Genomic DNA, 27,023 nt, shown 5'->3' with positions numbered 1-27,023 from the left:
TGCAGACAGGGCCAGCCAGGCATGTGGTATTTTTCGAAGCTCTTTGTCCAATGTGCAGCATGATTGGGAGCCACTTGTCAGGAGGAATGGAGTTTTTTTGAGAGATGTAATCTTGTCATTCCCTGCTGGAACTTTCTGCTTTGGAGAAGACAGAGGATCGTGGACTTGGACAAACTCCCAAGGGGAAGTGGAAAATATATTGTAGAGCTCCTGGCCTAGGCTCTTGAGAAAAGGCCTTGGGGACGTATGTTGGACATGTTTGGCAGTCAGGAGAAGAGCATTTGGAAGCAGAATGAATTTCACTGCTTTTGAAGAGGACTTGAATAGAGATACCAAAGGGCAAGATGAAGATGCTCTTCTCTCCATTCAGGAAATATTCCAAATGGTGTATAAATAGATGTTGTAAAACAAGAAGACCCACCAGTCTGATTAGGTAAGAAGTAAGAGGAGTTCTCTGGAAGAGACTCGGTTTTGCGGGGCAGCCATGATGCTGAACTGTGGACAATCACGCCTGTGTGAGTTGCCAGCTGTGGTGGACTGTTGTGCAATGCTGAATGTCATTGGAGGGGGAAGTAGTTCCTGAGGCCTAAGCAAAAAGTTCGATGAGTGAAGACTGATCTGGACAGCATGAACAGACTGGAATCCACCCAGTGGTGACCATCACAGATGCCCAACTAAATTTGCAGATTGTGTCCACTATTTGGACCTCACTGCTTTCCTAGGAGTTCATGCAGGCTCTTGAATCTCATGCGTGAAACCGTTCCCTTATCAATAACCCTCAAGTCTGTTTTAAATGCCTGCCTTTTCCAAAGAAGTTTGTGGTAACACTCGGGGTTGAAGAGTCGAATTGGAAGGTGACTTTGCCTGGGGTGCATTCTAAGTCCTTGCCCCCAACCCCTCCCCACTTTGTGAGGTGTCGAATGGGACCTCGGAGGTCGAGGCTTGCAGGTGCCAGTCAGTGGCAGGCAGGGTCTTGCCAGCCTGTGGAATGAATGAGATCAGGCCTTGGACCATGATGTGTGGCTTCTTAGCTGCCCGTTCTAAATAGCTACAGAGAGGCAAAGCTGCTCCCTGGAGTGTGGCAAGGTGGGGTTATGATCTTGCCATCTATACATTTTAAACCAGTGTGTGTTTTACTCTTTCTGGCCATCCTGCAAACGTTAGACTAGTAGACGTATTTCCAAACTGTGCCCGGTAGGTCTCCCCCTGTGGGCGGGATGGGGTGCTGCAGGTGGACAGATAAAGTGCAGTTCCAGCTTCCAGCTCAGAGGTCACTTCTCTGCACACCAGGATAGCTGGTGGTGTGCTGGTAAAAGTTTAACCACCAGCTCTCTAGGGAGAAGAAGAGCCGTGATCTGTAGCCTCTGCTGATTTTGTGGTGTAAATACTCTCACCATGGCCAATGGTGAGCCACCAGTGTGCCTTTGCTACAGGTGGATTTGGAAGGAGATGCAAATATGATTGCACGTAAGTATGTAGCATTTCCTTCGTGGGTATAGAGAGACATAAATACCTGAGCCCAGACCAAGGTCAGCTCCTCCTGTTTTTGGAAATACTGTATTGGAGCACTGTCCTTTTTCATTCACATCACATATCTACGGCTGCTTTTGTGCTCTCGTGGCAGAGCTGAGTGGTTACTACAGAAACTTTCTGCCCCACTCAGCCTAAATTATTTACTGTCCAGTCCTTAACAGAAAAAGTTTGCTTTAAAAAAAAAAAGTTTGCCTACCCCCAGTATAGATAATTGTAAAATATAAGACAATTTGGAAGTGATGCGTTTTAAATAGAACTTATTTAATCAAATTTAATGATAACTTTTAAATATAACCTGTTAACTGTAAGCTTCCATAATTTAAGAATAGATGTGTTTAAGAACTGGCTCTCACAATTCTTGACAATGTAGCAAATCGCCTCCTGAGAGTCCCGGGGTTACCAGTGACGTCATTGAAGATGCACCTGTGCGCACGGTGTGGGCCCTGCACTGTTCATTCACTCCAGGGCGCCTCTGGTGCAGGACCTCATGGTGAATTGTGGTCTCTTTGTGGTAGAAGCAGGGGCTTCCTCTAGGTCCCTCGGACCTTGCCCAGCACAAAGTAGGTGCTCAAACATTTGCAGAATGAAAGAGGGAAAATTTTAGCCTTGGATGCATGGAAGCCACCTCATCACTTGTTGATGTGGCCAGAATTAGGTCACTGTCCCTTCATCTTTCGAGATAATGCAAGAGGTCCCGGCCTCTGGCTCCCCACATAATGTTTCTGCTGAGAAGTGGAGACCTCAGAGAACTTCCCTCATGAATCTCTTGAGATGAACCCAGGCACGCCCGGTGCTGAGCGCACCCTGGTGCTCAGCAGCCCCTGAGTGAATGGTGGCCCCCACAGCGCAAGCAGGAGTGGAGTATGTATAATCGTGAATTTGAGAGACAGGTTGCAAGCCCAAGCCACCCGTCTCTCTCCACCTCGCTTCTCTCTCCCGATCGCGTTTTCAGGTCCCTCTCATGTCTTCAGATTGCTTTTCCAGAGCTGGACTTGCCTGTGCAAACGTGTCCTCTTGGCGCAGCACCGCCATCCTGTGGTCCTAGTGGGTTGTGGCATCGTCCCGGCCCCTCACGCCCAGCTCGCAGCCGCAGGCAGGCCCAGGTTTGGGAAGCCGCAGGTGATTTTTGAAAGCCAATGCGGCAAGGAGTCAGGGCTACACGGCAGGTCCCGGATTACGTCCAGGAGGGTGCAGGCTTCGTCTGTGTCATTTCAGGACAGCTGGCCGGTGTGGGGCGTTGCTGCTTGTGCCTGTCCTCTGCAGCTCTTTCCCTCTCCTGCCGTCTCTCCGTCTACCTTGAGCTCTCAGGTGGATTGGATTTCTGCTTATTTCAAACGAGTTAGTGCCATCTACTGGACGAAGGCTGTAAGGTCGGATGTGAGGTCTCCAGGATCTGCGGAGGAATGAATTACAAACCCGTGGCTTTATGGGAAGAACGCGAGCAAATAATAGGATCATGATGTCAAGCCCCTTAATTGTTGCACATTTCTCTCTTCACTAGAAACATTCTTCTAAGAGGGAAGGTGGTGCGGGGGAGACTGTTCGTGTGGGCCTAGTGGCTACTGTACTAAGGTTAGTACACCTACAATTGCCAGCGTCTCCGTGAAAACTGGTCACACTCTCATCAAATTTTCCTAAAGGGTGGGCTGCAGACCACCTGCATCTGGGTCGCCCGGGGCCTTAAGAAGGCAGGCTCAGGGTCGCCTGTGGCCCCAAACCGTACAGAACCATACAGATTCTCAGAGCCGGGCTCTGGAATCTGCATTTTGAGCACCTAACCCTTTTCTTCACCAAGTGAATCTTATATGCATTAAGTTTGAGAACCACTGCCCTAGACCCTGCCTTTGGAAAAAGACTTTTCTTTCATCAAAATCTGGAAAGAATTTGCACTTGGATTAAAGCTTTAATCAGCTGCTTTTTGTGCTAGGGAGAGCATGCATCTCTTACAGAGCCGCGGTTCCCACCTTCGCTCATCCTGTGCGGTGGATGGTTGCAGACCCAAAGCCCCTGGGCCAGCGCCTGGCATGTCACAGGTGCTCACACCGACACTGCTGCCCCTGCCAGCCGCGTCTCGCCCACCCCCTCTCACTCCTGCTCTGCTCCGCAGGCGGGGTCAGGCCAGGCCGCACACCTGTACCCAGGCTCAGCACAGGGCTGTTGGAAAGATCCTGGCACTGGTCGTCACCACCTACCTGGGTGGCTTCTCTCTGAGCCTCGTTTCTCCATCCCTAATACAGCAGCAGCGTGCAGGACCGTGTGTCCTGGACAGCCAGAACAGGGAACCCGGATGGAAGTGTGGGGTTGATTGCATTCCTGTGGGTGGCCCAGTGGCCTGGGGTTGGGGGACTTGAGGGTGGGGGCTGAGGCTCAGAAGGAGCCTCACAGACCCCTGTAGCCATGGGTCCCGACAGGAAAAAGGCACGGCTCTGCCCTGAGTGAAGCATGTCTGCACCCTGGGCCTTGGTTTCCCCACTTGGTGAGCATCCGGCCCTGGGTTAGGTGCTTCCTATGTGCACTCTCTCGTGCTTACCAGAGCCTCCTCCCCAGGTCCCAGATGAAGACCTCGAGGCCCAGGCGGGGCCAATGGAACTTGAACTCGGGGCCGCCTGGCCCCAGAGGCCTGGCAGTGACTCTAAAGTGGGGGTAGTGTTGGGGAGTTGGTCCCCAGACAGTTCCCATGCTCCTGCTGCATGCCTACGGGATGGGGCTCCATCCAGCTGCCCCTCCAACAGGGTGCCCCTGTCTGCCAGATGAGGGCTCAATCTGACGCTCTGTAGGTGCAGCCTGAGGTTTGGAACCATTCTCCGTGAGGTGCAGGGAATCTGCCACCACGCTGCCAAGGACAAGGGGGCCAAGGACCATCCCCCCTTCATGGCAGCTCTGAGCTGGGGTGGGATTTCGGGATCCCCAGGCCACCTGCTGCAGGCAAGTCTCTGCATGGCAGCCGAGAGCGGGAGCCCAGGCCCCCAGACCTGTGCGGGGCCCTGGAGACACTTTGCTGCCAGCCCCACCCTCTGGGCACGTCTCCACGGGCTCCGTGAACATCACGTGCGGATGCATCATCCTTCCTGTCAACTTCAGGGAACCTTCCAGCACCAGGCCGCCTCCCTCTGCTCCACCCAGTTCCTCCTCCTGACCCCAGTGACAACCACTATTTTGACTTCAGTCCCCGTGGCTTCATTTTGCCAGGTTTTGGACCTCATGTAAAGGGAGACGCAGCTCCTGTACACTTAACGTAGCGTCTGCAATTTTCACTCATTCTACGTCATGGCCAGGGAGCAGCCCGTTAGACAAACACCCCATCATTTGTTTATCGGGTCTCCTGCTGGTGGACTTCTGGGGTGTTTCCAGTCTGGGGCTACGATGGCTACGTGGCTGTGAACTTCCCGAGCATGTTGTTGGGGGGCACTCACGTAAGTCTTTCCTGTGAATGCCTGGTGGGGGATCCGCAGGTCGCGGGAGACAGGCGTGTGTTGAACCAGCAGACCCTGCCACACGGCTTCTCAGGGTGACTTTCCCATTGGCACGGCCTCATTTCCTTATTTTCTTAGCCAACATTGTGGCAGTGAAACAAAGAGGCCATTAGACGGGGACGGCTCTAAGCCCTGGCGGCCTCAGTGAGCAAGCCAGAGCCCAAGCCGGACACTGTGTGCTGGGTTTGGAGGACACGAGACCCAAGATGTGACCTGTCGATGACAAACAGCCAGAGGCTCCCCCAAACAAGGCAGCTGCCCAAGCTAAGCTCCAGCGATCACAGCAGGTCCCTGCTCTGCCTCTGCACCGTCTCCAGGAAGCTCTCCTGGGTTGGAGCGCCCCTAACCACTTCTGTTTTGGCGCGGCCAGATTCGAATTGCTGGACGCTCAAGTAAACCCTTCACAATTGTTATGTGCCTCAGTTTACCACCTAGCACCAACTTCACTGAGCTACTGTTTACACACAGTATTTTAAGGGAACAGATGAGTTTTGATAAACTTTGTGTTAAAGTTCAGTTCCTTTGTTCAGTTACCTCCAGCGCAAAGGGAGATGGGGGGTGTTTCTTCCCTTTTTTTGTAAACCCAGGCCCAGCGCAGAATGAGAAAACTCTTTAGAAGTTCAAGTTGGCAAGCATGTCTCGTCTTCAATACCATTAGCATCTGGGGCCCGGGCCTTTGGAGCAGTAGAGATTGGGTCCAACCCTTCGTTTTAAAGCTGGGGAGCCTACAGCCTACGCCACGGGGCCTCCCAGTGCTCCCAGGGGCATCGAGTTCATGCGGTGGGTTGGAGACAGAGCTGGATTAGAACCTAGACGTGGACCAGGCCCTTTTACCCTGGGATGCTGTGTTTCCACCCAATGGTGGGAAAAGGCTGAGTGGGGTGGGTGTCTGATCCCGGCCCTGCAGGCTGTGGCCGGTGGAGGCCGATCTGCCCCTGGGCGCAAGCTGGCCTTCCCCATGTGGCAGGGCATGGGGTGGCCTGAGTGCTGACCTTCCCTGGGATTCTGGGGCTGTCAGGTTTCCCAAGCCTGACAGAGTGGCCTCAGAGGCTCCCCTGTGGCCAGGCCGTCTGTCCCCAGCTCCTGGTTTGATCACACTATCCTTCATCTGGAGCCTCCCACGTCCTCAGGAGCAAGGCCTTCCGGGCTCAGACCAGCCGCATCCCTACCCTTCTCTCCTCACCCACCTGGTGCTGGTCTCAGGTTAACACAGGCAGGAAGGATTCAAGACTTCTGCTGAAAGGATGCTGTTCCCACTTTCCTGAGCGAAGAGGAAGGCCCGGGCTCCCCTCTAGGCCTTCAAACGGCCTTACCCCCCAGGTGACCACACCCCCAGACACCCCAGTCTCCTGGAGCTGTCCTCAGCTCGAGTAGTGAGGCCACCAGAAGGTGTGTGGCGGCCATCCCTGAGCCCCCTCACAGGACGCCCCGAGGTGGCTATGGTCCCTGGAAGACTGAGTGATTCACGGAAGGTCATTCTTCACGAGCACGTCCCAGCCGAAGGTTCTTCTGTGCACCGTCAGGATGTTCGGTTGTCAGGACCTTCCTCCCTGGTGTCCCTTTATCCACAGGCCCATGTGGATTAGGGAATTTCCCCCAACTTTCTCCAGCCTGACCCAAAGAATCTGGGCTCAGCAGGACTCAGCCTGTTGTTTTCAACTGCAAACATCACACCCGGGGGTGTGGGTCCATCAATATCCCAATGTTCCAGGGGCCCCAGAGCCTTGATTAGTCGCACACGGTCTCCTCCTGCCAGGCCTCACCCGGCTACAGCAGGGAGAGTGTCCCCTCGTGGACAGGTCACCACCCCTGGGGCCCCTAACTCGGCCTGGGTGCTCTGCAAAGCCAGCCACCCTCAGGTGCTTGGAGCCTGTTCACCCTATGCGCCTTGCTGGGCCTCAGTTTCCCCACGTATACAATGAGGAGGTGTCCCAGACCAGGGCTCCTCAGGGACCAGGCAGGTAACAGGAGGCAGGGCAGCGGGTTGGTGCTGTGCAGGGAACGTGAGAAGCAGAGGCAGGCCAGGGTATTCAGATTTTCCAAATAAAGGCAGGAATTTCCCAAAGCAGTGAGTTATCCCAGTTTGTGAAATGCTGGCAAAAATTGAGTTTTGGGGTTTGTTTCTACAACGCTTTATGGTGCACGATATGGGAGCACTGGCCCAGACTCGGTCCCAGCCCCTCTGGATCTACCGCGTTCCTTCTCTACGGGGCACTGGCGGCGGTGGCGGGCTGCAAAACCCCGAGACTGGGAGCTTGAATCCTGACCGTCCCTCGCCGCCCCGCACCCCCAGCATGCCAGCTGTCACACCATAGCATCCCCGGAGCAGGATCACCTTCCTCTCAGGGCGCCTGAGCTGGCATATGAAATTTTGATCAGATTGCCTTTTGAATGAGTTGACTGTCATGAATAATAGGGCAAAGGGCGCCAGCATTGTGTCCTAACTATAACTGTTCCAATTAATTATGGGTTTAATTAGCATACAGCGGGAACAGCCCTGGAAAATCATACTTCATGCGTTACAGATGCCCTGGCAGCTGTTACATGAAGGGTGATACCGGGCTGGGGTAGAGATAGTTATTAATAAATTACTCCCATTGTCAGAGACCCTTATTTATACAAATTAGCAGGGGATACATAATCAACTTTAACTGTATAATTTATAATAATTGATTTCGTTTTGACTGACCACTAGTCGGTTACCAAATACCCTCGGAAGAAAAATTGCCCTATTAGGGTAAGTTTAATCCTAAACATAGCTAATGAATCCTATTACTTTAAGGTCATATTTGAAGCTTTTGTTAATTGTCAGAACCATTTTAAATTGATTAGAGTTAAATTAAATCAATGTAATGTTTAGAAAAACAATATTTCTAATGGATGAGGCCAGGCTGACCTCGAATAAACATATTTATCAACCGATTCCCGGTGACGAGAAGGGGAACAGCTGGCCCCATAATTCACATTTGTCTATAATATGGGAAATGTCACCAGGCAATTAGTTATGTCAGGTAATGAATAGGGAGCGTGGGGACTCCCCTCTGGCAGCTGGGGTGGATGGGGGTAGAATGTTCCGGACACAAGCGGCTGCTCACCTCTCGATGGCTTCCTGTCCCCCTACCTCAGCGCAGTGCTTCCTAGCTTCCTCAGTGGCTCATTCCCCAGAGGTCGCCTGGCCCCCTGGGCCACTCCATCCCCTCCACCTCCCACTCTGCAGACTCTCTGGTCTCCCTCCAGGAGCTGGGATGCTGCCCTTGGCCTGGACCACACCTCTCACCCCTCCTCAACCCTTCCCACCCCTCAGGATTCACTTAAGCGTTGTTGCTGCAGGGAAACCTCACTTGACCCCGCAGACTCCATCAAGTCCCCCAAGTACGAGCTCTCAGGGCAGCAGGGGCACCCGTCCCAGCTGTCAGACTATGTGACTCTCCAAGGGCCGTCTGGCTCCCGCACCAGGTTGCAAGCCCTGCAGGAGCCACCGTGTGGTTTCCCTTGCACGGGGCGCCCACATGCTGCCTGCTAAGAGGTATCCGTGAGGACTTGCAGAGTCAATGAAGGAATGAATGATACAGGATGCCAGCCTGGTGCTCTGCAAGTCTTGGCTGGAAGGAGGAGGGTGCCATTGAGCACTCTCTCAACATTGACCAAGGCCAAGTGCTTTCCACGCATGCCACTGGCTTTTGTGCCTTCGCACCAGGTGGATGCTGGTTCCCATGTTGTACAAAGTGGGCAAGTCACCCACGTTGTCTCGGCCAGAGATCCAGAGCCCTTTCTGGGTCCAGTCAGCAGGGCTGCCCGCAGAAGGTGGTGTGGGGAGGGTTGAGGTCCTGAGGGGCCGGAGGATGCCCATTCCTGAGGGAACAAGATCAGGTCCTGGGAAGAGCAGAGGTGGAGGACAGGAAAGAGATGGCTTATTCCCAGCGACCCCTGCGTATTTGCCCAGCCCTGAGGGATGGTATCCGAGGTGGGATGGTGGGCAGGCTGGAGATCCTGGGTGAGGTCCAGACCTGGAGTGAGTCCCTGATCAGAAACGTATTCAAAGTGTTGACTTGGGCCGTTCACTCTGGCCTCCGTTTCCAGGGCGGTGGAATGGGCTCCTGCCCACTCACTGCCCAGAGGAAGGGCCTGGAAGGCAGCCCTGCTTCCGCCACCCTGGCCAGACAGATGCCAACCACAGGCCAAGCCCGTTGGTTGGGACGGTGGGGATCTCCTGCTTTGTTCGGCTTCTGCTTGGGACCCTGGGGCAGAGGGGAGGATGCAGGCAGGCTGGGATCCTTGGAGCCTGCTGAAGCCTGAAAGAGGCCAGAGACCCTTGGATACACAGGGGTGCCGGGAGGCCGAAGCACCCAGACTCCCTGCCTGGGGAGCCCCCCGGCTGCAGAGCCAGGGATGGCTGTGCCAGAGGTCAGCCTCCTGCCTCCCATCTTTCTAACACTGCCAGGGCTTCCCTCTCCTCAGGGTGTGGCCAACTCTGGCTGATGGCCAGATTCACGGGGGCAGGCCAGTGTGCAAGGCACCCCACAGCCACCCGGCCCCCAGCAAGCCTACAACGTGTACCCCACGTGTGCCAATGACAACCACAACGGGTGGTACCGAGTGCTCTCCTTGGGCCAAGCAGTTTTTTCTAAATGTTTCCCAGGGGCACCCGGGTGGCTCAGTCGGTTGAATGTCTGCCTTCAGCTCAGGTCATGATCCCCGGGGTCCTGGTACCGAGCCCCGTGTGGGGTTCCCTGCTCAGCGGGGAGCCTGCTTCTCCCTCTGCCTCTGCCCCTCCCCCTGCCTGTGCTCTCTCTCTGTCTCTGTCTCTCTCTCAAATAAACAAATAAAATCATTTTTTAAAAAAAGCTTTTCAGAGCAGCCCTGGTGGCCCAGTGGTTTAGCACCGCCTTCAAGCCGGGGTGTGATCCTGGAGACTCGGGATCGAGTCCCGCATCAGGCCCCCTGCATGGAGCCTGCTTCTCCCTCTGCCTGTGTCTCTGCCTCTCTCTCTGTGTCTGCCATGAATAAATAAATAAAATCTTAAAAAAAAAAAAAGCTTTTCAGATACTGTGGTAATTAATTCTCACAAAAATTAGGAAGTAGGAAGTGTTTTTATCATAACCATCCCGTTTTTTGGATGTTCCGACTGAGGCACCGACAGGTTAACACCTTGCTGGAAGTGCCACAGCTCATAGGTAGCAGAGTTGGGATTTGAACCCGCGGTCTCGCTGGGGGGCCTGAGCTCATCCTCACTCTTTCTCCTCTGGTTGGGAAGATGGAGAGCCTGGAATAATTTCCGATGACCTCCAGCAACCTTATTTTCGATCACAGCTTCCTTAAATGGCTGTAGATTTTTTAATCTTTTTTTTTTTTTACATTTTTATTTATTTGTGATAGTCACAGAGAGAGAGAGAGAGGCAGAGACACAGGCAGAGGGAGAAGCAGGCTCCATGCACCGGAAGCCCGACGTGGGATTCGATCCCGGGTCTCCAGGATCGCGCCCTGGGCCAAAGGCAGGCGCCAAACCACTGCGCCATCCAGGGATCCCTGGCTGTAGATTTTTATCACTGAAATCCATTTTTAAAAAGCTAATACAGCTCAAGCTGGAATAATTCGGCAACAAACGAATCCGCTGCAGTGTGGGGATTATAACCCAAAGAATGAAGTCAATACCCTTGAGTCCAGACTGATATACAAAAATGATTGAATAAATGTAAAAGAAGGGACAGATCCCCCTTTGTGAAAGTGACCAACATCATGCAGCTGGGAGGTGGAGCGTCCGTCCCTCCGAGTCGGGGCTGGACTCAGGGACTGGCTTCTGAGGAGCAGAGTGTAGACGGGAGAGAACAGCAATCCCAGCGGGAGGCTGGCGGACGCTGCGGGCTGTGACCAGGGTCGCTATCGCCTGTGTTGAGTCGCGGGCTCCCGTGTCCCCGACATGGTGTGGGGGGAAGGCGCGTCACCTCTGTGCTGTTCTTCCCTGATACTTGGCCTCATCTAATCATGAGAAGACATTAGAGACGCAAACACCCGACTACTACTCGTCGAAAGTGGTCATGTCACCAAAAAACAAGGAAAGTCTGAGAAAGTGTCATGTGCATAGGAGACACGCTGATTCAACACCCTGGGGGATCCCGCCTGGGGACCCGGAGCAGAGAGAGGACATCTGTGTGACACCTGGTGACCTCTGGTTAAAGTCTCCAGTTGACTTAATAGGATTGTGCCCGTGTTGATGTTTTCTCTTGCACCAGTGTACCCTAGTTATGCTGACGTCCAGGGAGATGGGATGCAGGGTATGTGGGAACTATATTATCTTCACCAACCATTTGTAAACCTAAAAATATTTCCAAACAAAAACGAATTCATTGAGAAATTACTGATACAACCATATGGTTAAAAAAGATGTTCAAAAGCACCAAAGTAGAAAGTGAACCTCCCTCCACCTGTGCTTCTCAGTTTCTAATTCCCTTCCCTAGGGTTAGACATTTTTACCGGTTTCTTTTTTTTTTTTTTTAATTTTTATTTATGATAGTCACACAGAGAAAGAGAGAGAGAGAGGCAGAGACATAGGCAGAGGGAGAAGCAGGCTCCATGCACTGGGAGCCCGACATGGGATTCGATCCTAGGTATTTTTACCGGTTTCTTATTTCCTTCCAGAAATCTTTCCATGAATAGACACAGGCAAATATCTCCCTGCCTTTTCGGGGCACAAATGGGACACAGTCTGTCCTTGGTCCCGTGCTTTGCTCTCTTTGCCGAACCACGCGGCATCTTAGTCTCTGTACACTGCTGCTGTTTTCTACTGTTTGGTTGTCTAGCATTATCTTTGACTTTTAGGTTGCTTCCAATCTGTAGGGGTATTTTTTCCCTCTTTTTTATTTTTAAAATTTTATTTATTTAGTTTTTAAAGATTTTATTTATTCAAGAGACACACACACAGAGGGGCAGAGACACAGGCAGAGGAGAAACAGGCTCCCCGCTGAGCAGGGAGCCTGATGCGGGACTCGATCCCAGGAACTCGGGATCATGAGCTGAGCCGAAGGCAGATGCTCAACCGCTGAGCCATCCAGGAGCCTCTCTCCTTTTTTTAAAAAAAATAAGCACTGGTATATGGTAAGACAGAAACTTTCTAGGGGCATTTATCATGTAATAAGCTGTCTCCTGGCTGTCTTGAGGGCCTGGCCAGATGCCAAGTGGTCATTGAGGGGAGAGAGAGCTTTCCTTTATGGGCTCCGAGTCCTCTGCCCCCGCACCTCTGTCACTGGACGGCCCGAGTGTCGCTCTGAGCAGAGGTGGCTGCGTGGCCAGGAGTGTGACTGGTGCGCGGGGCTGTGGGCAGGTGGGCGGCCTCGGGGGACGGGGTCCCATTTGTTGTAAGTGGCTCTCACACGTGGCAGGCGCCTGGTAGCCCCGTATCGATCTGTGTCTCCGGCAAAGGAAGGGCACTTTGATCAACATACTCCAGAGGCAGAAAAAGCTGGAGTCTGACATTTCGTTCCGGGGGAGGGAGGGCGTGCGGAGCGGTGGCAGACGTAAAGGCAGACCGTTGAGGACTGACGGCACTCTGGTGGGTGTGCAGGGTGGGCCCCGGCCGCTGCGGGGTGGGTGGGCTTGCTCTGTGTCTCTGAAAGCTCTACACCTGGGAGGTGGGGGGGGGGGGCCTGGTGGCTGTGAACCTCGGCCTTTTCTCTGCTTTGTGGAGGTTGCAATTTTGCGGGCTGCGTGTCGTTTGGAAACAATCGGGAAAGGTTGCCAGTGTTTTTTTTTTTTTTTAAATGGAAGATTTCACATAAAATCTAGATATTCAGCTTTTCTTGAAAAACTGGAAGAGCAGGCATGTTGGGGCCTGTTTTCCAGAACGGCGACCAGGGGCTGGAGCGGACAGCGGAGGACTCTGGGTGACAAGCCCTGTGCTCCGCAGTTCTGCATGTCCCGACCTGGCCCCTTGTCCGAGGCCTGGACACCAGAGATAACGGAGTTTGCAACCCCGCGCATAAAGAGAGGGGCCTCTGGGGTCCACGTATCCTACCTCCAGGGAAGGTCAAGACTTGTCTTACTCTAAGCAGAAGGAGATCCTGCTGTCTCACATGTGAATAGGAAGAGAAGGAGGCAGAGAAGTGGCATTTCCTGGGCACTGACTCTGTGCCAGGCACCACCCAAGGCACTTCAGAGACACACAACCGATTCTCCCTACGACCGTGTTGGTAGGTTCTAGTTCCATTTTACAGATGGGAATACAAAGGCTCAGAGAGGTTACGATCGTGCCTATACCTAACACGTGGCGCTGGGTCTGGCCCTGGGCAGCCCTTCTGGAAGCGCTTCTCGGGATGAGCGAGTGAATGAATATCTGAGTGCATGAATTGTGTGGCAGTGGAACACGTCCAGTCCTGGGACCTTCCCTCTGCGCCTGTGTCTGTGTCCAAATGTCCCCTTTTCGTAAGGACACCGGTTGTACTAGATGAGGCCCGCCCCAACCTGATTACCTCTGGAAAGGTGCCACCTCCAAATAAAGTCACATTCGAAGGTGCTGGGGGTTAGGAGTCTCACAAATTGTTTCGGGGAAGGCAGGATTCCACTCCCAACAGGTGGCTTTAGGACTCCACTTCATTTGGCCAAATGGATTCCTGTTCCCTGGCTTTCTCCTAGGCGCCACGCCATTCTGTTGACGATTCTGTTGACCTCCTAGGTCAGGGATGACTTGCATGTCACTGTCCTGCTTTCCTGCTCTATTGATTAGAGAACTTTTTCCTGAGCCCGGCTGGGTCTCAGAATCCTACCACGGTTCTCCTGGTGCTGCTCCTGCTCTATTCATTAAGTCTGACCTCGGCCTTCAATTTGCTTGATTCCATTCCGCCTGCTGTGCTTGGATGAACCTCAAAGCCCAGTGCAGACATCTGCCCTCCCCTCTGTGAAGCTTTCCCTGATTACCCATGCAGAGAGTATCTCTTCTTCCATGTGCCCTAGCAGCATGAGTTCTGGAAGATTCTCTGCAGGTAAAACTCTTGTTGGGAGGAGGGGACCTGGGGATGGATTTATACCACCTTTGCTCAGGAATCAGAGAAGCTCCATCGTTTACCTCAAAATAGGGGAGACAAGTTGATTGGGATGCAAGGAGGGCCCACATCCCTCGTTCCTTTGTCAGTCCTGGGTTTGCATAACTTAGTACTCACCTCAGTTACTTCCTTCATTGTGTCTGACAATGATCTGTTTGCCTGTGTAGTCGATGAGAACGTCTGCGTGATGGACAATGACAAGTCAACCTGTTTTGCCTTTGAAGGAAGACTGTGGCCTGTTCCGGGGGAGGGGGGCGGGGGGGTTGAGGGGAGGGTGGGTCTTATCCAGGTTCGAAGGGGAACATCCCCTTCTCCTTTAGGATCTGCAGATCCAGGAGTTAAGACCAGGTCCTCCCTGCTCTGAAGAAATGAGGGGATCTTAGCTTTGGCTTGCTAATGTTTTAGGCTCTAGGTTTCAGTATCAGATGGAGATTCTTCCAGAATGGCTATGCAGAGGAGGGGTGGACAAAAGGATGGGGGGGCAGATCCCTCTGAGCCCATTCAGCAAAAGTAGAGCCTGGGCATAAAGAGCTCAGAGGTGGCTCCCCAAAGAGCTTTTCCACCCTGAACCTTTTTTGGAAAAAGGGTCTTTGTAGATGTGTCAAGGTAAGGCTTTGAGGTGAGATTGTCTTCTATTAGAGAGGGACCTAAATCCTGTGAGGAGTGTCCTTAAAGAGACAGAAAAGAGAAGACACAGAGAGCCACCCAGGGAGAAGACCACGTTCAGGCAGAGGCCAAGATGAGAGTACAGCGTTCGTAAGCCAAGGAGCGCTGGCTGCCAGAAGATGCTGGAAGACACAGGAAAGTGTTCTCCTTCAGCCACAGAAGGAGCATGGCCCTCCTGATACCTCCATTAGGACTTCTGGCCTCCAGAACGTGAGAGAAGACATTTCTGCTGTTTAAGCCACTAAGTCTGGGGCAATTTAGGCAACCTTAGGAAATGAATGCACCAGCAGCAATTTTTGTTGCCCTGAGAGTTGTTAAGACCATGACGGGAAGACTTCCTGTGAGGGAGAACATGAGATTCATAGCAGACGTCTGTAAAGGGTGCTGCATTGTATTTTGTGTCTCTTCACAGCTTCCCAAGAAGACCTGGACCCCAACTTGCACCAAGCCTTCTCTGCCACCCACCGTGTCAGCCCCCGGCGTGGCCTCAGTCTAAGGACCTCTGTGAGAGAACATAAAAGCACACCCCTTTGGCAGAAGGCTTGGGGTGGGGGGCAGTTCAAGGAGTTGGCAGGAAGCAGTGGAGTGGTGGTTGGGACGAGAATAGAGGGCTGGAGCTCTGAAGCCTGGGGTCCCCCAGAGTGAGGCTGCCATTCTTGTGGGGTGGGGTGGTAGGCCCGGAGAAAATCTGTGAATGGTGCTGTCTTGAGACTGGTTCGATGGGGAGTTCCCTGGGTTGGCCACAGACCCCAAAATCCCACTGTTGAGTCCTCAGAAGAGCTGGGAGGGGTGAATCCTCCAGCAGTTACATCCCAGGTCCTGTCTTCCTCTTATAAATTGCATCTGTGATGGATAATTGGCGACATCCAATTTCTTTTAAAAAATATTTTATTTATTTATCTAAGTGGGGCAGGGTGCACAGAGGGAGAGGGAGAAGCAGACTCCCTACTGAGCAGGGAACCTCATGCAGGGCTTGATCCCAGGACCCTAAGATCATGACCTGGGCCAAAGGCAGATGCTTAACTAGCTGAGACACCCAGGCGCCGACCCCCGCCCCCCCAATTTCTAAAGGCACAGTGAGAATGGAATTGCTTGTGGAGCACTCTGAATAGACAAACCTAGATTTCTATGAGATTTTCTCTTAATCTTTCATAGTTGCGTTGCCAGCACCCATTCCCACAGCAATGTTTACAGCAAATCACCACTATGGAGTCTTTGCATTAGTCACATTCAAATTCTGTTCAAAGTTTTTTCTGCTCGTCTTTCATGGGTTGGATACTGTGTAAGTCCTTTTACAGGAACACCGACATAATGGGTTTGAGAGCAGACACAAGTGACAGTGACAACCCAAACTGGGGGTGGGGGCGGAAGCGCAAGTGAGTGTGTGACCAGCTGAGACCTTCTCACACTTCCACGTGCAAAGGAATTATCCGGGGGTCTGGTGAGAATGCAGGTCTGACTCCGAGGGAGGGCGTGAGCTGGGGTGTGGGATTCCTCATTTCTGCCTGGCCTCCCCACAGGCACGCTGATCCTGCCGGCCTGGGGTCGATGCATCCAGAAGGCGGAGAGAGCGGCATCTCAGCCTTGGCTGACAGTCACTGGGCTCCACGGTGCAGAAAGAGCCTCCACTACCCAGACAGGCCTGGGGGGCCGGGGCTGCAGCACGGAGCTGCTTTCTGCACTCCTATGCGGCCCCATCCACGGAGTCCAGTCCCCAGCCGGCAACCAACCACGTGGGGTAAATCGCTAAGTAACTGTAAGCTTCGTGGGAGCCGTGTCAGCTCAGTGCTTAGCATGTACTTGGAGCTCCTGAAATCTTTTATTTTTGTCAGGTTTATTGAGATATAACATATGGTAAAAAGCACTTTAAAAAGTGAGCAGTTGCATGAGTAGTTTTGACAATACACAGTCATGTATATCAGCCACCACCGGGATGCGGAACATTTGCTGCAGCCAAAAACCTTCCCTCATCAATTTCCTCCCCAACCCTAGCTCCTGGCAACCGCTGATTTGATTTCTGTTCTTACACTTTTGTCTTTTCTTGAGAATCATATAAATAAAAATCTTACAAATTGGGTCTGGTTTCTTTCACTTACCGTAATGCTTTTGAGATTCATTCCTATTATTGCAAAGAACAGTGGCTCATTCCTTTTATTCTATTACATCCATTCATTGGTTAATAGATTTTGGGGTTGTTTCTAGTTTAGGCCAATAAAAGTAATACTGCCACAAACATTTGAATATAGGACTTTGTGTGGACGTGTTTTCACTTCCTCCAGGCGTGGAGGTGCTAGATCATAAGGTAAGAGTACGTACCATGACCTTATCAAAGGCTGGCAAGAGGTTTTCCAAGAGAGTTCTGCTTGCCTCACATTCTTACCACCACATGGATCGTCAGTCTTTTTAATTTTAGCCATTCTAGGAGGGGTTAGTAGTATCTTATTGTGGTTTTGTTTTTTTAAGATTTTGTTCATGAAAGAGAGGGGAGAGAGAGAGAGAGAGAGAGAGAGAGAGAGAGAGATTGAGAGTTCTAGCAGAGGGGAGAGGCAGAGGGAGAGAAGCAGATTCCCTGCTGAGTAGGGAGCCCCATGTAGGGGTCAATCCCGGGGTCCTGGGATCATGACTTGAGCCAAAGGCAGATGCTTAACCAATTGAGCCACCCAGTTGGTTAAGCATCTGCCTTATTGTGGTTTTAATTTGCATTTTTTTAATGAGTAATAATCGTGTGTATCTTTTCATGAGCTTATTTGCCATCCATATATCTTTCTTGATGTAGTATCTGTTCTTATTTTTGCCCATTTTTTTTCTTGGAATTTTTTGTCTTACTGAGTTGGAAAAGAGTTCTCTGTGTATTCCAGACTCAAACATTTTATCCAGTGTTTCTCAATGTATTTTAGTATTGTCCACCCCACACTTCACTTCTCAGAGGGCTTCTTAGACATTTTTTTCTTAACACCACATCAAGAAATGGACATATTGTGGGATCCCTGGGTGGTGCAGCGGTTTAGCGCCTGCTTTTGGCCCAGGGTGCGATCCTGGAGACCCGGGATCGAATCCCACGTTGGGCTCCCGGTGCATGGAGCCTGCTTCTCCCTCTGCCTATGTCTCTGCCTCTCTCTCTCTCTCTCTCTCTCTCTCTGTGACTATCATAAATAAATAAAAATTAAAAAAAAGAAATGGATATATTGTATATTTGCTTATGCACTATTGCTATTTGGAGGGCCGCACACCATTGTGATGTTTAAAAGTTTTTTAGTTCCCTAGAAACCAATTTTTGCTTCCTTGAAGGTGATATCTCCTCAATTTAAGAATGTGTGCTGTAACCAGATATGTGTTTTGCAAATATTTGCTCTTGACCTGTGGCATGTCTTTTTATTTTCTTAACACTATCTTTTGAAGAGCAGAATTTTTAATTTTGAAGAACTCCAATTATTGCTTTTTATGATTTGAGCTTTTTGTTTTCTAACAATGATTTGTCTAAACCCAGATCACAAACATTTCTCTTATATTTTCTTTTAGAAGTTTTATATTTTTAGCTCTTACATCTCGGTTTATGATCCATTTCAAGTTACTTTTTGTATTTGGTACAACAGTTGAGGCTTTTTTCTCTTGAAAGGAATGCCCAATTTTTTAGCACCATTTATTAAAAATACTATTATTTCCCCATTCCATTACCTCTGGCACTTTGTTAGAAATAAATCGATCATTATGTATTGGTCTATTTCTGGACTCTTTGTTCTGTTCCATTGATCTATCATTATGCAAATACAATACCATCTTGGTTATAGTAGATAGCCTTATAAGAAGCCTGAAATTAGTATGTTTCCACTAAAGATTAAAATATTTGACTTTATTTTCAAAATTGTTTTGGCTATTCTAGGATCTTTATCTTCCATGTAATTATTTTCCATGTAAATATAAAATCAGCTTGACAATTTCCACAAAAAAACCTGCTGGAATTTTGACTGGGATTGAATTGGATGTCTAGAAATATTTGAAGGAATACTGACATTTTAACAATATTGAGTCTTCTGATCCACGAACATGGCATGTCTCTGCGATTATTTTGGTTATAAATTTTTTATCTTTCAGCAATTTTTTATGGTTTTAAAAACACAAGATAGCTAGGTTGATTGATAACTATTTCACATTTTTTGAAGTTATTGTAGATGGTATTTACATTTTTTAATTTCCAATTGTCCATTTCCAACACATAGAGATATAGATTATTTTTTTGTATATTGATTTTTTATCCTGTGAGTGTGCTGAACTCATAATAGTTCTAATAGCTTTTTGGTAGATTTTAGGGCAGAAAAAAATATATGGTAGAATTTTTTTTTAACATAGATGATCATATTGGATGTGAAAAAGATGTATTTTATTTCTTTTGCTTTCTTTATTGCACTGGGCAGCCCCCAATACAAAGTTGAAGAGAAGTGGTGTGGATCTTCGTTATTAGATCTATTGACATGACCGTTTCATTTTTCTTTTCTCAGTCTGTTGATATGACATATTTATACACTTTTGAGTGCTAATCCGATTTTTCATTTCTGGGATAAAACCCACTTAGTCATGATGTAGTAGTCCATATATTGCTGAATTTCATTTGCTTGTTTTAAAAAGTATTTTTGAGTCTATGTTCATGAGGGACGTTTATCTCTAGTTTTCTTTTCTTAAAATATCTTTGCTGGTTTTGGTATCTGGGCAATGCCAGCCTCATAAAATAAGTTGGGAAGTATTATCTCTTCTATTTTCTGGAGCAGTATTATTGTTTCCCTCAATGTTCAGTAGATTTTATCAGTGAAGCCTGGAGTTTGATTATGGGAGGGTTTTAAACTATGAATCAGATTTCTTTATGGAAAATTATCTGTTCCTATTCAAATAAGCTTTGGTAGTTTTTGCATTTGTCCATTTCATCTAAGTTATCAACTTTATAGGCATCAAGTCACTCTTAATACTAGTTTATCATTTTAATTTCCATAGAATCTGTGGTTATGTCCCTACTTTCATTACTAATCTTTCCATTTGTACTCTTTCCCTTTTATCTTGATCATTCTGCCTGGAGGTTTATTGGTTTTATGGATCTTTTCAAAGAATTATATTTTTGTTTTCTTAATTTTTTTCTATTGTTTTTCTGTTTTCTATTGTATGGATTTCTGCCTTAATCTTTATTATTTCCTTCTTTATTCCTTGGTTTAACTTCCTTTCTTCTAGTTCTTTAAGGTAGAGCTGAGACCACAAGGTCTCAGTAATTTGAGACCATGCTTCTTTTCTAATGTCAGCACCATGGGGTCTACTGAGTCATATGGCTCCTGATGCAGGGCTTGTAGCACAGACTGGACTTGTCCATCAAGCCCTTTTTTGCTTTGAGTCTCACTTAGGACTGGCAATCTTCCACATAACTCAAGGAATAGGCAGGAGCAGTCCTCCCTAATGTGGGAGTATCTGCCTCCGAAATCTAAATGGGTCCTGCAAACATTGGGCTTCTTTCTTAGTGGTAGGAAGTGCACAATATAATCCTTTGTGCTTTATTTTGGAGGAGATGTTCTACTGCTCCAGATAACTGGATCCTTCTTTTTTGAAGGAATCATTTTTCTGAATCATTTACTGACCATCCTTTGGAGAGCATGGATCTTACCGAGACATCCAGAAGACTTACCTCTTCTTGTTTATCTGGTCCAATTAACATGATGTCATTGAGACAAGGAACTAATGTCAGGTTTTGTAAAGTGTCCAGATGGTCCAAGTCACTTCAGATTATATTATGATATAAACCAGTATTACTGTATTCCAGAGCTGGTTGCAAATGAATGCTATTTTCCATTGGATGTAAATGCAAACAACTTGTGATTCTCATTTGTGATGGGCATGTGTGGTGGCTTGAATGATGGGGTCCCCCCGCTTCTAAAGATATATCCATCTGGAACCTATAATTGTGATCTTACTTGGAATAAGCGTGTTTGCAGATATAATTAAGTTAAGGATTTCAAGCTAAGATCATTTGGATTAGGGTAAATCCTAAATCCAATGATCAGTGTCCTTAGAAAAGAAGGGAAAACTGACACACAGGGAAGAAGGCATGTGAAGAGGGAGGGAGAGGTTGAAGGGATGTGTCCACAAGCCCAGGATTGTGGGCAGCCACCAGAATCTGAAGTGGCAGGGAAGGATTTTCCCTTAGAGTCTTCAGAGGCAGAGTGGCCCTGCCTGAACCTTGATTTCAGACTTTGGTCTCCAGAACTGAGAAAATATGTTTCTATTGTTATTAGCTACCCAGTTTGTAGTTGTGCATCATGGCAGCCTCAGGAAACCCATCCAGTATGGACAAGGACAGTTTTGCCAGATCAGAAATTGCAAACCACAGCCTGAGGCTGGATTGATCTGCTCTAGTAAATGTACCACCTCTGGCACAAGGACCGAGGTTCAGCTACTGCTTGGTTGAAACTTTCCTCCACCTTCTGCAGCCAGAGCTCTGGCATCTCATCTCTACTTCACTGAATGTAAGCAATCATTTTCCCCATTCTGCTAGGAGCCATCCCAGCTATGTATTGGATCCATTTCCTGGGTGTTAAATCCTGTGTCAAAGGAGAGGGCTTCCTTGTCAACAAATGTTGCCTTAGCCAGCATCTCATTCTGTCCACCTTGGCCCAGCACCCTCAGGATCCGCCCCTGGGCAGACTCTCCCAGTCTTGCGGGATGTGTTCACCAGGTCCTGTGACTTCCGTGCCTTATAAACCCTCCGGTCCCTTAGCAGGCCTAGCACAGCTGACTCATGCTGAGATCTGAAATGTGCCTGGTGGCTGGGGGGGGCGGGGGAGATCCTGAGGAGGGGCCAGCGCTGCGTCAGAAGCCCCAGCTGAGGCTTCTTGGGTAGTCTTCTTCAAGGCAGGGAGGGCCACATCTGCAGACCCAGAGAAAATCGGAGCTCTCAAGGGCACAGAATCCACTGACTCCTTCCTTCTCAGGGCCCCGACTTGGGTGTAGAACACTTGCTTATGCCAAGGATTGAGATTCTCGATGGTTCTGTTCCCAGTGGTCAGCTCAAACACCAGAGCTCTGGCATAAGGCAGTGCACCCCTTCCACCTGTATTCCATGCCACAGGTGTACCACAGGTAGAAGTCATAGCAACCATGCTGCTACTGCATGCCACAGATGTATCCACCTGCCAGTGATGGGTTGTCATTTCTAGCCAGCAGTGACTTCAGAATCCCATCCCCTGTGTTTGTTTCCTGGGACCACTCCTGGTACCAACTATATTAGCTCAGGTGCCCTAGAGGCAGAGGAGTGCATGGTCTGGAAAATACGTTGCTAAAAAAAATTCACTATCAGTATGGAGTTGTGCTTTCCAGGAATATAATATATACCACCTCATGGAAGATTCGTCTTGAATTCTGCTAGTTTTATGGGGTCCTCTCCCAGTGCTCCTTCCTGGACCTCTGCTGCACAGTTGGCTGGTAGTGGCCCCCAGACACCCCTTCCCTGGTGCAGTGCCCTCAGCTGATGGGAGTTAAACCCCAGCACATGGCAAGGGCAGCCCGCAGCCCATGATGGGCTGATGAGGGGCTCCAAGAGACTCTGGCTTCAAGGGGTGAGATTTAGGCTCCAGAGCTCCCTACCTTTGCCATGGCTTAGACAGAACTGGGCTCTGCTGGGGTGACATTTATGCCCTGCCATTTTGTCTCTCTTATCCTGTTTTATTCTCTCCCTTACGGCCTTTCCCTGAAGAGAGAAACTTCTCAGTTAAGCACGTGTTCCTGATGCACATCATGGTGGTTGTTTGGTCTCCTCCAAAATAACTTTACTCTCTACATTCTCTGGCCCAGAGTTATGGGCCAGATGTGTAGGGGTGGGTGTGTGCACATGCATGTGTGCATGAACGTGCATGGATTTTGACACAAATTCTAACATTACTACCATCCTTGGATACATCCTTGCATATTATTGTTAAAAGATTGAAATATGTTTTGAACCACAAGATCAGGTAATAATAATGCACATTAGCCACCAAACTTACTGTGAGAATCTGTGATGAGGAAGCAACTGCATGAGTCACCCGGTAATGACAAAGGACAGAAGACCCCTCTTTCCACTGGCTGGAGAGGCATTGCCATGTTGTGGTAACAGAAATGCAGTCTCAGCTCGCATGGCCTACTAGCTTTGAAATTACACAATTCCTGAAGACTTGTTTTCCTTTTAGGGGGGAGGGGACCTTAAATTTTTCATGTTACATGGAGACATTGTTCTTATGTGACATGATTTCAAAATCACTTCATTCAATTTCACATCAAATACAACACTCGGTATCTTCTAATACTTTTCTACATTTGTCTTCTCTATTTAGCTTCTTGATCATGTAGGAATTTACTTTTATATGTGATGTGAGGTAGGGATTGAGTTTTTTTTTTTTTTTTTCAAATGGAGGGCCCGATGTCACAGTTTCATGTTTCGAAAATGCCATCATTTCCCTTATTTTTCCTACCATCACGTGTCTCTCTCTGGACTTTCAATTCTGCTTTTCTGGTTTCTTTGCTTAATCCTATCTACTTCATGTGATTTTAAATATTTTATGGTCTGTTTAATATTTGGCAGAACAGATGCCCAAGTAATTGTTTTTCTTTTTTGAATCTTTTTCTTGGCTATTCTCCTGCATTTTGTTTTCTGGGTAATACCGGACATTGTCTTGTCTGGTTCCACAAAAAATCCTGTAGAGATAGTGATTGGGGTGGTAGTGAATTTATAGTTTAGTTTGAGGAGATTTGACATCTTTACAATACTGAGTGTTTCCATCCAGGTCTATGGTTGTGCCTTCCCATTCATTCAGGTCTTCTTTTATGTCCCACTGTAAATTTTTATAGTTTTCTTCTCATAGATCCTGAGCATTTCTTGGTAGGCTTATTCCCAGGTATATATATATATATATATATATATATATATATATATATATATATATTTTTTTTTTTACCATGAATGAGCCTGGAGGGTTTCTGGAATTGTGCTTACATCACAACAGGATTCTTGAGGCTTGAACGATGAAGAAATGTTTCTAGCTCCTGAGCGAAGGAGGCTGTATCTCCACTCAACGAGTCAGAAGGTAAAAGTGACCGAAGACGTGGGTTTGCTTTCTTTGGCATGCAGTCAGTCCTTGGGTTCTGACTTGGGTTCCACTGCAGCCCCCTGTCTGGTGTATGGCGGGGGTGGTGGGGTGGTGAGGGGCGCGGGCAGGTGGTCTCCATCGGCGCCCATGAAGCCTGATGCTGAACACGGTTATTTTACTCATCCCTTTGCCAGGCGCTGTGAACACAAGGTTACTTTGGGTCTTCTCTTCCTTTCTCAGCAGCTCTGGCTCTGGTGGTTTTCACTGTGATTTCCTCTGCTCCTGCCAACCCCTTCCCATCTGCTCCCTGTCTTCCAAGAATCCTGGGCAACTTCTCCAGCATGGTTCACTCTGTCTCTTTCAAATACGGCTTCTCTTTCCAGAGGCCTGGGGCAAGAGGACAGGGAGATGGGAACACCTAGTGATGTTGTGTGTCTTCATTTCTCTTAGGTCCGGAGAGTCTCAGATGTGTTTTTGCGGCAGTGCAGGGAAAGCTGAAGATCAGGTAAGAGGGTACAGGGAAAGCTGAAGATCAGGGAAGAGGTGCTAAAGAGATGCGGTGCGGTCCCTGGAGGTGGAGCAGGAGGGGCCGGGCCCAAAGGTCGGGGGTAGGGCTGGCTTAGACAGCAGCCCAGATCAAGGGCAGGCACAGGTGCAGGTGCATTCCCGTTAGAACATGAACCGTGTTCCCATTTGTCCCTTCTGTGTTCTCACGAGGCAGGACAGATGTGAGGTTACCATGCATTTTTGTTCCAGTCAGGGAGGGTTCCCTGTACAGGCTGACTGGAGGACCACAGATTCCACTTGTCCCCAGCTGGGTGGGTGGGTGCCTGTGCAGGGAGTGGGGGTGTGCCCCTGAGCGTCCCCAGACAGGCCCTGGCTGCGTGTGGACCTCACTCCCAGAGAAGCGGGAGCAGTTTGCACAGCAGTGGTTGTCACCCGCAGGGGAACCAGGGATTTGGGGCGGCCCACGCCTCGGCTTCCCCCGCTGGCTCCGAGCTGGTGCCGCTCTGTCTGCGCTGAGCCGGACCACGGGGAGGGCAGGACTCCCGGGAGCGTCCCACGGGAGCCAAGGCTCCGGTTAGAGACTCGAGAAACCTGTTCCCAGGGCGGGCAAGTTGGGGAACTTCAGTGTGTGACTCGTTCTTTTCCAAAATTCCTCTTTCCCTCTTATTTAATTTTTTTTTCCAGAAAACGTGTGATTTTATATGCTTTTCTCTGCATGTATTAAACAAATTGCACAGCTGAATAGCTTTTCTTAAAACCTGGACATTCACCAAAAAGAAGTTTGCCAGCACAGACAATTAAGCTTTCTTCTTTGAACAATGGAGTGACTGACTGGCACATTTGAAATGCAAGCGTGTTTTTTTATTCCACTGTTCATCCTTCAAGCTGATAAACAGCAACAATGGGGAACAGCTGGGACAGGACAACATTTGAGTTTGTATTTTCAAAGCAAGCAAGAAAGAAACCCGTCAGTGTGGGCCAGATCCCGTCTTCCGCCTGAGGGCGAGCCGGCATTTGGGGAGGGAAAAATACTATACATATTTCTAATCAAACATTACATATTTATTAATGTGCAGCTGGTGCATTGTATTCCGAGGCTTGGGTGTGTGTGGGGGGGTGTCTTCCCCCACCCCCACCCCATCCGCCTTGTTCTTATAATGTGTCTTGTCTGGCAGCCTGGCATTGTTCTATAACTGACGTTACTTTATAAGAACCCAGAGCCGCGTACATTTAATAGGAGTCATGGAGACAATTGCTCTCGAAGCGGCTCGGGTCCCTGTGATGTAGGTGCCATCTGAACCTCAGTTACTGTCCTGAGAGCAGGACGGGTGGACGATGGAGGTCGTTTTGGACAGGCGCACTGGGGATACGGTATATGGGCAAGTCCCCGGCACCTTAGCTGCCACCCCCGCACCGCACACTGGGGCCCTTTCGATGAAGGACACGCCTCCTGCCCGTGCCCTTTCGGGACGTGGGAGCAAATTTATTTTGATGCTTATTGAGATTACACTTGCCGTGCATTTCGTTGGGAGCAAGGGTTGCATCTGTTCATTAGGTGGGGAGGCTCACCTTGTCAATTTCCATCGAGCGCTGGCACGAGCGATCACTTTATCATCATTTGTCAGCAGCCTGGACAGGTTTTACTCAGCTCTGATTCCTCCCGGGCCCTGCTGTCATAACTTCATTGGCTTTATGGTCGCAGCTGAGCTCCCCTGTGCAATTGTCTAATACATCTACTTTACCTTAATATTGGTAATATGTTAAATGTGAAAGAACGCAGAAGAGAGACGGAAAGATCAAGCTTCGGGCAAAGCCACACAGTCCTGCGACGACCCCAGGCCCACCCTAAACTAGTGTCTCCATCCGTCTTTGGAAATCCCATTATAATGGGGAAGGGACGGGATCCGTCTCCTAGAGCCTGGAAGAATTGGAACCGAGACTTCAGCCTCCCTCAGGTCCTGTGGACCCGGAGTGTTTAGTGGGGGAGGCTGGAAAGGGTGCTGGGCCAGAGAGTGGGGGCACTTGGCTGCGGGGGCAGAGGATGAGGCCTGCGTCCCTGTCGGGCTTCAGCCTTCCCCTCCTTTACTCAGGGGAGCAGGCAGGAGGCCAAGGCTTTCGCACCCAGGTTCCCCCTGGGGCTGGGCGAGAATTGAGGAGCAAGTGGGCAGACCCAGGCATATGGATTTTTTTTTTAAAGAGAATTTGTATGTCAACCAGTTTCACTTTTTAAAAAAGATTTATTTATTTATTTATTTATTTATTTATTTATTTATTTATTTATTTATTTATTTATTCATGATAGACACAGAGAGAGAGAGAGAGAGAGAGAGGCAGAGACACAGGAGGAGGGAGAAGCAGGCTCCATGCCGGGATCCCAACGCGGGACTCGATCCTGGGACTCCAGGATTGCGCCCTGGGCCAAAGGCAGGTGCCAAACCGCTGAGCCACCCAGGGACCCCCAACCAGTTTAATTTTTAGTGTTGGCACTGAATTATATTTTTAGCCCCCTTTGTTGATAAAATGAAATGTCTGCTGACTTTGATTAATGATGAAGATGAGGAGGAGGAGGAGGATGGTTAATGATGGCTAACATTGCTGAGTGCCCATCACGGACCGGGCACTGCTGGGGCGGGTGTTACCCTCACAATGATGCTGTAAGACAGGTACCCACGTTATCCCTGTTTTACAGGTAAAGAAGTGGAAGCCTCATAAGTAACTTG

The 27,023-nt window shown here is 49.3% G+C and overlaps 3 long non-coding RNA genes across 3 annotated transcripts; 2 read left to right on the top strand and 1 right to left on the bottom strand.

Annotated features, from left to right (window-relative positions):
- Positions 1–1,776: 1,776 nt before the first annotated feature.
- LOC119871121 lies at positions 1,777–5,134 on the bottom strand. The gene is made up of 2 exons (XR_005355800.1): positions 4,947–5,134; positions 1,777–2,926 (listed from the first exon to the last, which is right to left on the bottom strand). It is a non-coding gene; the product is annotated as an uncharacterized LOC119871121 (long non-coding RNA).
- On the top strand, positions 3,051–5,489 carry LOC119870329. Its single transcript, XR_005355799.1, has 3 exons — positions 3,051–3,105; positions 4,723–4,946; positions 5,085–5,489. It is a non-coding gene; the product is annotated as an uncharacterized LOC119870329 (long non-coding RNA).
- Positions 5,490–12,867: 7,378 nt separating this feature from the next.
- On the top strand, positions 12,868–16,704 carry LOC111094689. The gene is made up of 3 exons (XR_005355058.1): positions 12,868–13,189; positions 15,117–15,208; positions 16,225–16,704. It is a non-coding gene; the product is annotated as an uncharacterized LOC111094689 (long non-coding RNA).
- Positions 16,705–27,023: the final 10,319 nt, after the last annotated feature.

The sequence above is a fragment of the Canis lupus genome, chromosome 2 (assembly GCF_011100685.1).
Source record: "Canis lupus familiaris isolate Mischka breed German Shepherd chromosome 2, alternate assembly UU_Cfam_GSD_1.0, whole genome shotgun sequence".
Taxonomy (NCBI): domain Eukaryota; kingdom Metazoa; phylum Chordata; class Mammalia; order Carnivora; family Canidae; genus Canis; species Canis lupus.
This window is presented reverse-complemented; position numbering and strand designations above follow the sequence as displayed.